We start from the raw sequence: 13,062 nt of genomic DNA, 5'->3' as shown, positions 1-13,062 counted from the left end.
TGCATATACCTTAAGATTATAACTTCCAATTGCAAAATGAGCAGGAATCAGATTAATAATGAATAGCACTTGAGCATTTCCCATGGGAAATATAGGGGCCATAGAAAATGAGTACCCATCTCCTGGTCAGATTATAATAATTGAAGAGTTGTCTAGTTTGTCCTCAAACTATGAGTAAACGTCATACTAGATGCAAAACACAGATAAATGAGACAGAGAATAAAACTTGGATTATAGGTTAGAAATAATCCAGAGCCGTGTTTTTTGGTTTTTTTTAGTGAAGTCCCATGGAAACTGCCTGCCTCCCCTTAAACTGCTTTTCACTTTTGAAAAAATTCAGCCTTGACTTCCATCCAATGTTACAGTCTTGGCCGATCCCCAATGGTCCGTTGTTCAGCAAGACAAATGCTTACACTAAGGCTTTCTTGGAATGAACCTTCTTAGCCCTGTGGGAGCACATTATCCAATCAAAATGTTGGTCATTAATGCATCCTTTAGATTCACTTACGACCAAAATTTGAAAGTGTTAACATAAACGGGCCATATACTCAACCTGACAAGCTCAGGGAGGCCTGTGGTTGGATTTACAAACTCAGAGACCTACAGTAACCACATAGGATGGTGTGAAATGAACATTTTCTAAACAAAAGCTAGCCATGGTGGGTAGTCATGTTTTAGGCCAATCTCTTCCCTAACAAAGGCCAGTCTTCAGTTTAATGGAGCCTGTCTACAATAGCATACCTATGAATGTTTGTGTAATTTATTTATTTCCAGACATCCTACTGCACTGCAGAACCCCTCATTATTATTGTCCTCACGTTAATTGTTAACTGTTAACTATTCTGCACCCACCCATATGAAATTAGTATGTGTCTACTTATTTTACTTTTTATCAAATCTCAGAGATTTCCCCACTTTGCTTTCTCCCACCTTCTAATATTTCACCAATGGATTTCGTGTAACCCCTTACGCCTTCTGTTTTGAGTATAATGTATAATATAAGAAGTAAAACTCCCATACTCTGAAGCATTTTCTCAATCAATTGAGTTTTGGCTTTCCAGCAATTCTCATCAGTTTGGCTCAAATGAACTCATGCCAATTATCTACAGATTTAAACACTTCTTACATTGGCAGCCAAAAATTCCTACACATTTTATGGACCCTCATCTCTTCAGGAAAATTCCAGCTTCTAAGCAAGGTTTTGTCTTTATAGTGACCTGCCCTTACCTTGCATCTATCCAGGCGCCTGTCAGAGTTTCTTCATCATCACAAAAGACACTTTTATCAAACCTTATAAATCAGTAAATTCCAAGTATTTTTGTTTCTCAGTTCTAAGAACCAGTAAATAACACCAATTATCTTTGTATGATATCACATAGGGAAACAGAATATTTTTGAGGTGGGATCACTTGCCTAGAGTCCCACAGTCTGCATGTGGGCTCAGACATGCCATGTATTGACACATGAAATTTATGTTCCACCCCTTTCCATGTTCCCTCTGACATCAGGTATACTGAAAGGTTAAATACTCCATCCCCCCACTCCTTGTGATTGAGAATCTAGATGTGAATTAAACTCAGCCTCTGAGATACACTTGTGTGTAATTTGGAAGCTGGAAAGGAGATGGGCTCATTATTTCTGTTACTGTGATGACTGATGGGTGGCCTCTGGCAGACACAACAAATTATTTGCCTGTGGGAGAGGGCTGTGCCAGCGTGACCTTTAAACCCAACTTTCATTGGCAACTCTTCAACTTCCATTTCTCTAGCCCTTTGATAATTTTACAAGCACCTAATTCTTTGCGTGAAAGACTTTTCTACACAAATGTTTATTGAACATTTATCTTAGAGCCTGTCTCTCCTTACAATTAAAACTCCATGAGCCCAGGTCCCATGTATTTCCTGCTCTTTGTGGTGTTCCCAGGGCCCAGCCCTGACCACACACACCACAGATACTCAGTAAACACTCATTAAGTGGATGAGGGAAGCCATATAATGGAAGCAGGTCACGCTCTGTGACACTTGCAGTCAGATCATGTTCCTTATCCACAAGAAGGCCTTGGTGTCAGCCTTGTAGGAGTCCACTGCCCCTTTTTACAAGGGGATGTCCCAGGGCTAGGAGTTTACACTATTTATAGTCGGGAAGCAAGATATTTACCTCCTAACAGTTAGGGACCAGACCAATCTGATTTCATTGCCAGGAAATCACAGCCTTCCCCAACCCTCATACCTTCAGGGCCTGGAAAGCCACCCATGTTCTTCCTCTTATCACGGATCCCTGACCTTGCATACATTATGAATTCTCCATACAAGATAGAGTTTCTACCAAGACAGCAGGGTGATCACACCCACCTCAAGTAAATTAGGGGATGACTCCCCATCTCCAACGTCCCTGGTCTGTATACAGCTGCCTGTGGCCCTTAAGGACATCTCACCATCACATGGTGTCCTTGGAAACAAGGGGAACTTCCTCAGAAGTATGGGAAAGAAGAACCCAGGATCTGGGGTTATTTCCATCTCAAAGGTGCCGACTGTTCCACGGGGGGCTCCCCTCCCCTAACAGAAGAACTCACAGAGTCCCCTGGTTGACACTCCCTGTGGAACTGCTCCAGAACTTGGGCCCTGTGGGGTGTCCTATAGCAGATAACAGATAGGGACACAGGGGACTAATGGAACATCCTAATGCTGTGATGGGAAACAGAGGGCATTTTGGGGATGAACCATCCAGGCCAGCACCCTCTCTCAAAAGAGCCCTTACCAGGCCCTGGCTTTGAAATCCTGGAATGGCACATCCTCCTGAAACAGCATATCCACCAGAGGGGACTGCTCCCCAGACACTGGACTCATAATACTCTGAAAAAAGCCAGTCCTCTCACTGCGCTCAGCCTGCCCTGGTATGCAGTCAGGAGGCATGAGACACACAGGGACCTAGCACCGGATGGCTGGCTCTTAGTCTAGAATAAGAGATCACCTTTGTCCAGGCCTCACAGTGAGCTCCCACCATCTTGAACCTGGACAGCATTCCTTGTGCAGTACCTGACATTGCCTGCAGGTCTCCTTTTGCCTTCCAGGGGGTAATATTGAGAAGCAGAAACAAAACACAGGAAATCCACGCTTGAATTGGGCTTTGGTTAATGAGGTGCAGAAGGAGACCTATTTCCATTCCCTGACCAACAAATTTTTCTAGGCCCCTCCGTCATGTCTGCACCATCCCACCTGCTCTTTCCAGAAACTGTGAATGGAAAAGAGGATCTACAAGAAACCAGATAATCCCAGGGGCCCACAGAGAGGCCTGACCAACTTAGTGACACACAGTGTTGTCTGATCACAAATGCCTCACTGGGCAGGTGATGGCAAGTAGTCATGTCCCAGACCCACAGCTTCCTTAGCAAATGTCAAACTTTACCTCAAGTGAGCACTTTTCCTGTTCTTATGCATCATGGATAACATACCTTTGATATCACATACCGGTAGCAAATTTTCTTGCTAGACCAAGTGAAGGCAGAGCCTGTGGCACCAGAATACAAGACCACAGAGCGCTCATGTTTCCTGGTTCCCTGCACAGCCTCTGTACCTGCTGGAAATGTTAACTGTCCTGACCCTCCAAAGTAAAAATAATATGTGTTTCTCCATTTTTCTTTTTATTTATTTCTACAGATCTCCGTGCTATGTGTTCCTTCACTTTCCAATAGATTTCATGCAACTTTTTTTCATCTTCTCCTTTGATTATAATGTATAAAATAAGCTACAAATCTGCTGTTCTCCTCAGTATTTGAGATCTTGTTTGCAGTCATGTGACAACAATTCAGCTGAAATACTCATAACAATCCTCCAAAGGTTTGGACATTTCTGACCTTGTCAGTGACAAGGGGCAGTTGCTTTTCAAGAGATCTCTATGCTGCTCCCCTACTCATAACTGGAACCACACATGGGTAAGGCAAGGTGACTTCAAAAAAGTTCCCCAGGAAAAGGACAGAGCCTGCCAGAAAAGTCAGGGAGCAAATGGATATGGTCAAACAACAAAGAGAGGAGGGTCTCCTTGAAAACATTCCCCAAGGACCATGGAGCCCACAGCCACCTGAGCTCTCACCACAGTTCTTGCTTCACAGCTTACCCTTCACACCTGGAAACTGCAGGTCCTTCTGAGATCCGTGGTGATGGGGTCGTTGTCTCTGGAAACAATGGCTAGGCTGGTGACAATCTGAGATGGAAGGAGAGTTCCCTCTGCAATCATCACCCAACTTGATGCCTTCTCTCCGCCAGTTACCTCTGTGGCCTTCCTGTCGGGAGGAAATCCCAACTTCCTACGGGAGTTAAAAGGACAGAAAAGACCCAGTGCCCAGCTTTGTTTCTGTGTCACCACCAGAAAAAATCTCCAGTTTGGGGCCTGTGGAGCTCTCTGTGTGGTGCTTAAGGACACAAGACCGAGCTCTAGCAGGGGACAATGGTGGAGTGAGAGGGTCATCCTCTCAGGAGGCCATGTGCCTTCATCAGCTTGCTGTTGCAAGTGTGATCCACAGGCCAGTAAGATCCACCTCACCTGAGAGCTTGTTAGATGCAGAGTCTCTGATTCATCGGACACCTGCCAAGGCAGAATCTGCATTGTTTAAAAATATTTTTTTAATATATTTTATTGATTTTTTAAAGAGAGGAAGGGAGAGAGAGAGCTAGAAACATCGATGAGAGAGAAACATCAATCAGCTGCCTCCTGCACATCCCCCATTGGGGATGTGCCCACAACCCAGGTACATGCCCTTGACCGGAATCGAACCTGGGACCCTTCAGTCCGCAGGCCGATGGAATATCCACTGAGTCAAATCGTTTAGGGCTAGAATCTGTATTTTAACAGGCTGTGGAGACCCTCCTTATGCACAAGAGAGGGGCAGGGCCCCCCACGCTCACATCATAGGGTCACATCCTGGCATCCATGTTGCTGGGCAGCTGTTGAAGCAGCCTTTGAAAAATGTCACAAGTGCATCCCAATCCTTACAAAGTTTCACAGGAGATCCAATGCACAGCCGGGGCATCCCTGGGACGATTTTCCTGAGGTGGACCAAGACCTCTTGCACTGAAGGGAAAACTCAAATGTGCACTGACAGGGAGCTGTACAAAATGACCAAAAACTGGACGCCCCAGGCCAGTGCTTTCTGGGCATCTGTCTGTGCATGTGTAAGTTTGTGTTTGTATGTGTGTGTGTTGTCAGTGGCTTCAGGAGTTTCCAAGGAATCAAAATACAGAGTAAAGGTAAACTGAAAAGGGCAACAGGGTTGGAAAATATGAAGGGAAGAAGAGGGAGGTTCCTGGGACCTGAACCCTCCATGGCCCACATGACCAGGGAGGTTATCTTGTCCCAGGAGGAGGCTCAGCACACAGGAGGAGAGAAAGAACATCCCACCTGTCTGGACAGAGGCGTCTGGGAGCCTTATTGGACCTCACACTATTCTCTCAGAGAAAGGGATGAGCAGGCTGCAGTCCTCTTGGAGTTCCCTGCAGCTTCTACCCACAGAGGACGTGTATCCTGGCTGGGGCTCCATCTGGCCGGTAAGGCGGAGATGATACCTGGGAATGGAAGGGAAGTTGGGAGTTGGGGACTGGCTAAGGTCTCTTGGGGAGGACAGGACTCTATGAGGGAAGAAAGGGCTTCCCTTTGGACCTGAGTGAAAGGACTGTGGTGCAGAGTAAGATGAGAGAGGGGGCTCAGCAAAAGGAATATCTCATCATGTGGAAGTGGTGAGTGGTAAGAGGCAGGAAAACCTCAATTGCGGTTCATTTGTTAAGTTATTCATCCTGAGTATTACATTTTGACAACTGACCACAGTCATGACAATTTATTTCAGGTGATACCAGAATCATTTTAACCAGTAGTGTTAAACATTGTCCCCACCACCAGCTACAAATATGGGAAAATACAACATGGGACGTGGACAAGTCTGGGGACACTCATTCATTCACCCACAGGTGTTTGCAGCCTATTGCAGGCACTGGGGGCACAAGATCACAAAATCCCCAGCCCACATGCAGCTCACATTATATGGGGAGAAAGGAAACAAGAAGAGATCCACGTGTGACATCAGGTACCCACAAGTGCCCTGAAGGTCACAGAGCGGGGACAGGTCAGAGATTGAAGATAGAGGGTCTTTAGAGGACGTGGTCAGGGAAGGTCTTCTAAGAAGGCCACCGAGTGTCAACAGGAATCTGAGGGAAGTAAGGAGGACAGCCACACAGACAGTCGGGAAATAGAATTGAAAACAAGAAGCATAGGTTCTGAGGTGCTGAAGCCATGGTGGCCATGTTGCTGACCTTGACCAAGAAGATGCACACACGAACTCACATGAAGACTCAGGCTGAGAGATGAAGAGAAATGCCTCATCTCTCCATCCCAATACATAGATCAAAATACTGATCAAATTCTCTCTTCCCTTCTAGCCTTCCTTTTAACCTTGTGGATCCCGCCCACCACTGCACGATTTGCTATTGTATCGAACATTGCTGTTGAAGGGCTGGATGTGACTCTACGTCTCCGCAATACGCCTCCCAATGTTACAGGGTTTATGTGGTACAGGGACTAGGAGATGAAGTACCAAAATTTCATTGCTTCTCTTGCAGGGTATTACAGTGTATATCTAACAGGTACCGAATACAGTGGTGGAGGGGAATTAAATTTTGATGGATCCCTGATCATAAGAAATGTCACTGTGTGGGACCGAGAATTCTACATGGTAGTAGCCGTACTTCCAAATTCACAAAGAGTAAAAGGATTTGGTTAGCTCAAAGTATACTGTCAGCCATTGCTCTCTCACTCTAGGTGTCAGGTGGGTTGAATTCTACTTCACACACAGGACTGCCAGCCCTGGGCTCTCCTCCATCCCCCTCTTCATCGTGTCCCAAGCTGGGTTTGGGAATTTAGTGCAGGACACATACAATGGAGACAATCATCCTAAGGTCAGAGTTTCCTTCCCAGATTCCAGCCCCACAGACATTCACCACACAGAGAAGGTGCAATTTGATGGGAGTGAGTCAGCAGAGGGGCAACAGTCTCAGTCCAGGTCCCTGGGCCCATTTCCCTAATCATTTCCCTGAGATACAACATGCAGGGCTCTGTCAGGACCTGGCCTGAGGGGATCTCTGGGTTCTTCACAGAGAAACTTAGCTTGGGCACCCACTATCCAGGCCCCTGTCACAATGTCCTGACTGCAGAGTCCCTGGGGAGTCAGTGTCAGGTTGGGTTTTGCCTTCTGTGAAGGGCTGATGGAAAGCAACATTTTCCCATGTGCCAGAGTCACAAGGCTCTTGAGCTGTTCACCAGTTTGTGCTGAGACCTCCTTCACCTGAGACTGTGTGTGGAGAGCACAACTGGACTAGCTCCCCAGATTATTATCTGACTGTTCTACGGGACTTAGGAGAGTCCAGAGAAACTTCATTCCCCAAGGGAAGAGCAGGAGAAAAGATGCTCCTGGAAGCTGCTCATCTACCAGGGATCAGCACAGGGGATTCTCTCGTGAAGTCCATCACTAACAGATGCCTCTGATTTGAGCAGTTTTCCTTTCCAATATTTATGTCAAATATTGTGAATATTTTATGATTAGTACATTGTCAGCCTGGCAGTCAAATATTCATTTTTCATCACTTAGGGGAAGGTGAGGCACAGGTAGAATCAGTTCCTAAGCAGAATCACAAAGACCATGAACAATTCATCTGAGTCACTTGAGGTCTATTTGCAGCCATAGCCCCATCTTTTCCTCCAATCCTAGTCGCTTATTACATATCTTTGGATTCCCTACGTCAATCATTGGTTCATATCCTTCCTTCTTAGGGTTCTTCAGCTCAGAGCAGTAGATTTGGTCTGGGGAGTGATGGCACTTTTAGAATTAATTAATTTTAACTGTGGAACCAAATTACCTCAGAAACATCAGTGTCAGGGCTAATATTTTGAGGAAAGAGCATTGCCTCAGGTCTCAAGCCCACACTCAGTCAAACTCTCCCACTATTTCTTCACAGGATAAGTATGTGTGCCCACACTGTTACCAGCAACACCACAGTCACAGAGAATGAGGATGCTGTTGTCATGACTTGCCACACATATGGGAGCTCCCCAAACTGGTTATTCAATTCAAGGGGTCTGCCGCTTAGGGAGAGAATGAAGCTAACAAAGGACCGCAGAACCCTCTTCATAGACCCTGTCAGGAGAGAGGATGCTGGGAGCTACCAGTGTAAAGTCTCCAACAACTTCAGCTCCGCTGAAAGTGCGCCTGTAGAGTTAGATGTCAAGTACTAGTGATCTTCCTCCCTTCCCCTATGTTATTAAAAAAATTAAAATTAAAATTAAAATGCACCTATTAGATTTCTTTTGGTGGATGACATTGCTTAGACGACTTGCTTTGAATCAATAAGTACTAAAAAATGTGAGCTGGCATTGTCATTATTGTTGACGTAATATAACAATCCACATTGCACCCCATCTCTGGTTGGTTCCATTTGCGCCATCTCCACAATGGAGGGGACATCATATGCTTCACAGGAGGGGCAGTCATTGTGTGATGACCCTTGGGAGTAATCTGAAAGGGACATGAGCTCTCTCCCGTTTCCAGGGAGGCTTGTGGAGGGTGCCTGGACACTGGTGATGATGGGAATAGGCAAGAGAACACCTATGTGAAATGCAACAGTGACTTTGTCTCCCTATTTGATTGTCCCAAAAAATTACTAATGCCTTCTGGAGTATTCTTTTGTTTATAGCAATGGACTTATTTGCATGAGTTCAGTAGCACTCTGTCCTCTTTGTTGATAGAATAGAATTGGGAATGTTGTTAATGCAACCATGGCTTAGAAAATGTCCTAGTTCAAACTGATGCCCACAGAATTATAAACTACCTCACGTTTTATGGAGCTATTTTTGACCAGTTGAACACTCATAATCTGTTTGAGTGGAGGGCATCACCCAAACCTAGAGACTGCAGGTGAAGTGTGTGGGTGAGGCCGTATAACATCAAGAGGTTGTTAAATCCTCTATCTGAGGTTTCATAGAAAAACCTGCATCAGAGCAAACTATAAGGTGAATGTCATCCCTCTGCACTTATGTCATTAATCAGGGCTAATTGAATGACACCAGGCATGTATGTGGTAGGACCAAAATACTCTTATTCCTTGGAACTGACGATTGATCAAAGGGAAGGTGACTGTAGAGAGAAATGTAATGTCTGCATGGAAAACTCCAGAAGCAAAGCCTTCTGTGAGATCAGATGCCATCTGTTTTCAGTCTCTCAACTATTTGGCATCTATTTCTAAATGGCTAGGAACTTGCACTTCTTTATAAATTGCGGGAACTGATGGTAATGCAAACTGGGACTTAGCTGAAAGGTTTTAGTTCTGTTTGCCTACACTGTGCAGAAAGTAGCTGTGTTTTAAACAAGAGTCCTAATTATTCCCTCAGAGTTTTTAATTTTTCTTCCTGACCAGGACTTTTATCTCTATTATTTTTTAGATCATTTCCTTTACAAATGTAACTGCAATTTGTAATTGCAGATACTTTCTATCCTTTCAAAATATACCCAAGTCTCCTTAAAAGCTTCTTGCCTCCTGGCTTGAGTGGTTCAGTGGTTTTGCATGAACCCAAGAAAAAGGAGGTCATGCTTTAATTCCCAGTCAAGGCACATGCCTGGGTTTCAGGCTTGATCCCCAGTAGGGGTGGGCAGCAAGCAGACAATCAATGGTTCTCTTCATCATTGATGTTTCTATTTCTCTCCCCTTCTTCCTTCTTCTCTCTGAAATCAAGAAAAGTCTATTTTTAAAAAACACAACTTCTTGCCAGTGATATGATTTCTAGAAAATCTGCCTAGAGGGTTTGGGTACATTCTGCTAAAATTTAATTCTCCTGTTTTCTGTTTTTCAGTCTCTGAGGAAGCGTAGGTGCTTAACTTGGGTGGTGACATTTAAAACCAAGATGTAAAAAATCCTGCTTACCCTCACCAGTGTGGCCAAGTTGGTTGGCACTTTCTCCCAAACACTTGAAATTTGCATCTTCAATCCTCAGTTAAGGCATTTTGGGAGGCAATTAATTATTTTCTCTCGTGTATCTCTCTCTCTCTCTCTCTCTCTCTCTCTCTCTCTCTCTCTCTCTCTCTCTCTCTCTCATCTCTCTCATCAATAAAAACTTTTCCATGAATGAGGTTTAAATGTAACAACAATGAAAACCCTCCTGTCAGGATTTCATGAGTTTAATTTACCTATTGTGTCAATCCAATTAGCAAACACGGATGCCTATGATTCCTTCTCCTATTCTTAAAATCTCTGCAGCCTTTTATTTCAAAGGTGTTGAGGTCAGTCTCACTGCCCTGCTGAGTGACCATCAAAAGTGTTCTCATTCTATATTCATTTTCACTGCACCTTCGAAGAACAATATCACAGAGAATTAAAAAAATATTCAATGATAAATGAACAACTCCTGTAAACATGCACGTCCCTGTGATGTCAGCCACCTGCAGGACTACACTGGACGACCCTGTTTCCAGCCCTCCATGACCCAGAGCTCAGGCCAGACATCAGGGTCCTCAATCTTTGTCTCTTTTTAATACTTACTTTGCAAACTCGATATGCCTGGCCTTAGAGCGTCAACAGGCTGAACCTGGGAAATGGAAATAAATCCCTCCTCTGGTTGTGTTTTGTTTCCGGCTCATTGTGGCCTCTAGGGTATTTGGTGGAATACTTTGGAGACCTGGCCATAGTTGGAATGTGGATAAGCAGAAGGGAGCATAGGAATGGGACTTGGAAGGTTGGAGTTTGTTCAGAGACAGGATGGGAAATTGTAAAGCTTGGGAGGTTTAGGGGGGAAAGGCTTTTTATGACTTCAAAGGCACCAAGGGGTGTAATGTAGGAAGGCTCTCTATGTGTGAGTGTAGGTTTGGCTGAGGAACTCGAGAGAGGTTGACCTACCTGTTGAGAAAGTAACCAAGGGAGCTAGTGCAGTGTTATTGGGGTGCCATTCCCCCAGAGGTATATGGATGTGAGTGGTGAGAAACAGGGTTCAGAGGAAGAATAAGGTTGAAGGCTTAGATTAGTGCCCTGACATTGGGACAAGTGGGGCACCAGATGTACAGGCTGACAGGATAGATGGTACAGAAAACTGGGGACAAGAAAGGGAAGGAGACAGAATTCAGATTGTTGGTTTTGATGGATAGGGGCTGGGGAATGGGAGCAACCTCTCATTTGGTAAAGAGTTTTATTTGGGGTGATGAAAATATTTTAGTACTAGGTAACATGGTGGCTGAACAACATTGTGGCTATACTTTCAGTGAAATGTTCACTTTAAAATGATTAATATCTTGTTATAAGAATTTCACCTTGCCAAAGCCGGTTTGGCTCAGTGGATAGAGTGTCGGCCTGTGGACTGAAGGGTCCCGGGTTCGATTCCGGTGGAGGGCATGTACCTGGGTTGCAGGCACTTCCCCAGTGGGGGATGTGCAGGAGGCAGCTGATCGATGTTTCTCTCTCATCGATGTTTCTAACTCTCTATCTCTCTCCCTTCCTCTCTGTAAAAAATCAATAAAATAAAAAAAAAAGAATTTCACCTCATCAAAAATTATTATGATTACTGAAAGAAGCCATACCAAAAGGAGAGCATATGATATAATTACATGTATATAACATTCTAGAAATTGAAAAATAATTTATCAAGAAATACAGGATGAGTGACTGCCTGATGACTGTGAGGTGGGACAGCAGAGAGAGTGACTACAAAAGCACATGAGAAAAACTTCTGTTTGACAGGGAGTGTGTATTTACATATATGTGGTTTATCGCCTGTCACCTATACCAGAGTCAAGCTGTAATCAAGGCTTGATGTCATGAATTGCTTGTGTACTTTGGGAGGGAAAAACTCCTTTATTCTGTTATTGTTGTTCCCAGGAGGGCAGACCTTGGATGTGCAATAATGACAACAGCTGGCCTTTCTGAAGCACACACTGTGTACTGGGTCATACAGGTCTATTAGCTCATTTAATCACCCAAATGAGTCAATTTAATTCATTTACTTCCCTGGAATTTCCCACCCCCTGGCGTTTGCATTTGCTGTGCCCTCTGCCTGGACCTCTTACTCCTGCCCCTCCATCAGCTCTATGTTAGCCGGGGTCCTTGCTCTATTAGATGCCACTCTTCAGGAAATTCTCCCTGGTCCATCAGTCTAGGGTAGAATCTCAGTTGGTGAGGTAATGACGCTCCATATTTCACCCTTTTCAAATATGATCACATGTGTAACTTCTTTACTCACTTATCAAAGAATATCAACCTACTGCTCACCATCTACTGACACTGTTCTAATCACTGGGGATGCAGGTGTGAGACAGAACAGACAAAATTCCAGTCCTCATGGACATGGCATGCTGGTGGGGGAGGCTCCCAGTAACCCACACAGCAACAACAGTAATAATGTGATAGTACTTTAGAGTGAAATAAGGGATATATGGGGTGCTATTATTTCTTTCCATTTAAAATGTTTGGACAGCCAAAAGGAGGTAAGCTGGTTTGAACAGATAGAGCTAGAGATGAGAGGAGATGGAATCAGAGAGAGGAGCCATAGTCAGATATCTGGTTTTTCTCTGAGTGACCTGAGGAGCCTGTAGAGGGCTCAGAGCCCCAGTGAGCATGAGTGATCTGTGTTTAGTGAAGGCCTCCAAAATTTAGCCTTTCTGAAGTTCCTATTTGGGATATTGATTTCAAGCTTTTGAGAAACAAATCTCAGAAAGAACTTATGACCCCTCCCCACCTCCACCCCTCACCCCATTCCTGCCCTAGATTCAGACAGAAAAAGTTGCTCAAGAAAGAATCAGGGTGTTCACATTAGCCTACATTCCTCAGCACCTGTGTGGCTGCTGGGTGGAGCGCAGGGAGCCCAGTGAGGAGGCAAGTGCAGTCATCCAGGTGACAGGTGAGGGTGGTCAGACAAGCATGGGAGGAAGGGGTCAGTTTCTGTATTTGTTGAAAGCATGGATTCAAGAGGATTTGCTGAAAGACTGGATGTGGGGTGTGGGAGACAGAGAAGAAGATTCAGGAAAATTCTGGAGGAGCACATTGA

The sequence above is a fragment of the Myotis nattereri genome (genome assembly GCF_964212035.1).
Source record: "Myotis nattereri genome assembly, chromosome: 15".
In the NCBI taxonomy this organism is placed as follows: Eukaryota; Metazoa; Chordata; class Mammalia; order Chiroptera; family Vespertilionidae; genus Myotis; species Myotis nattereri.
Note: the sequence above shows the minus strand (reverse complement) of the source record.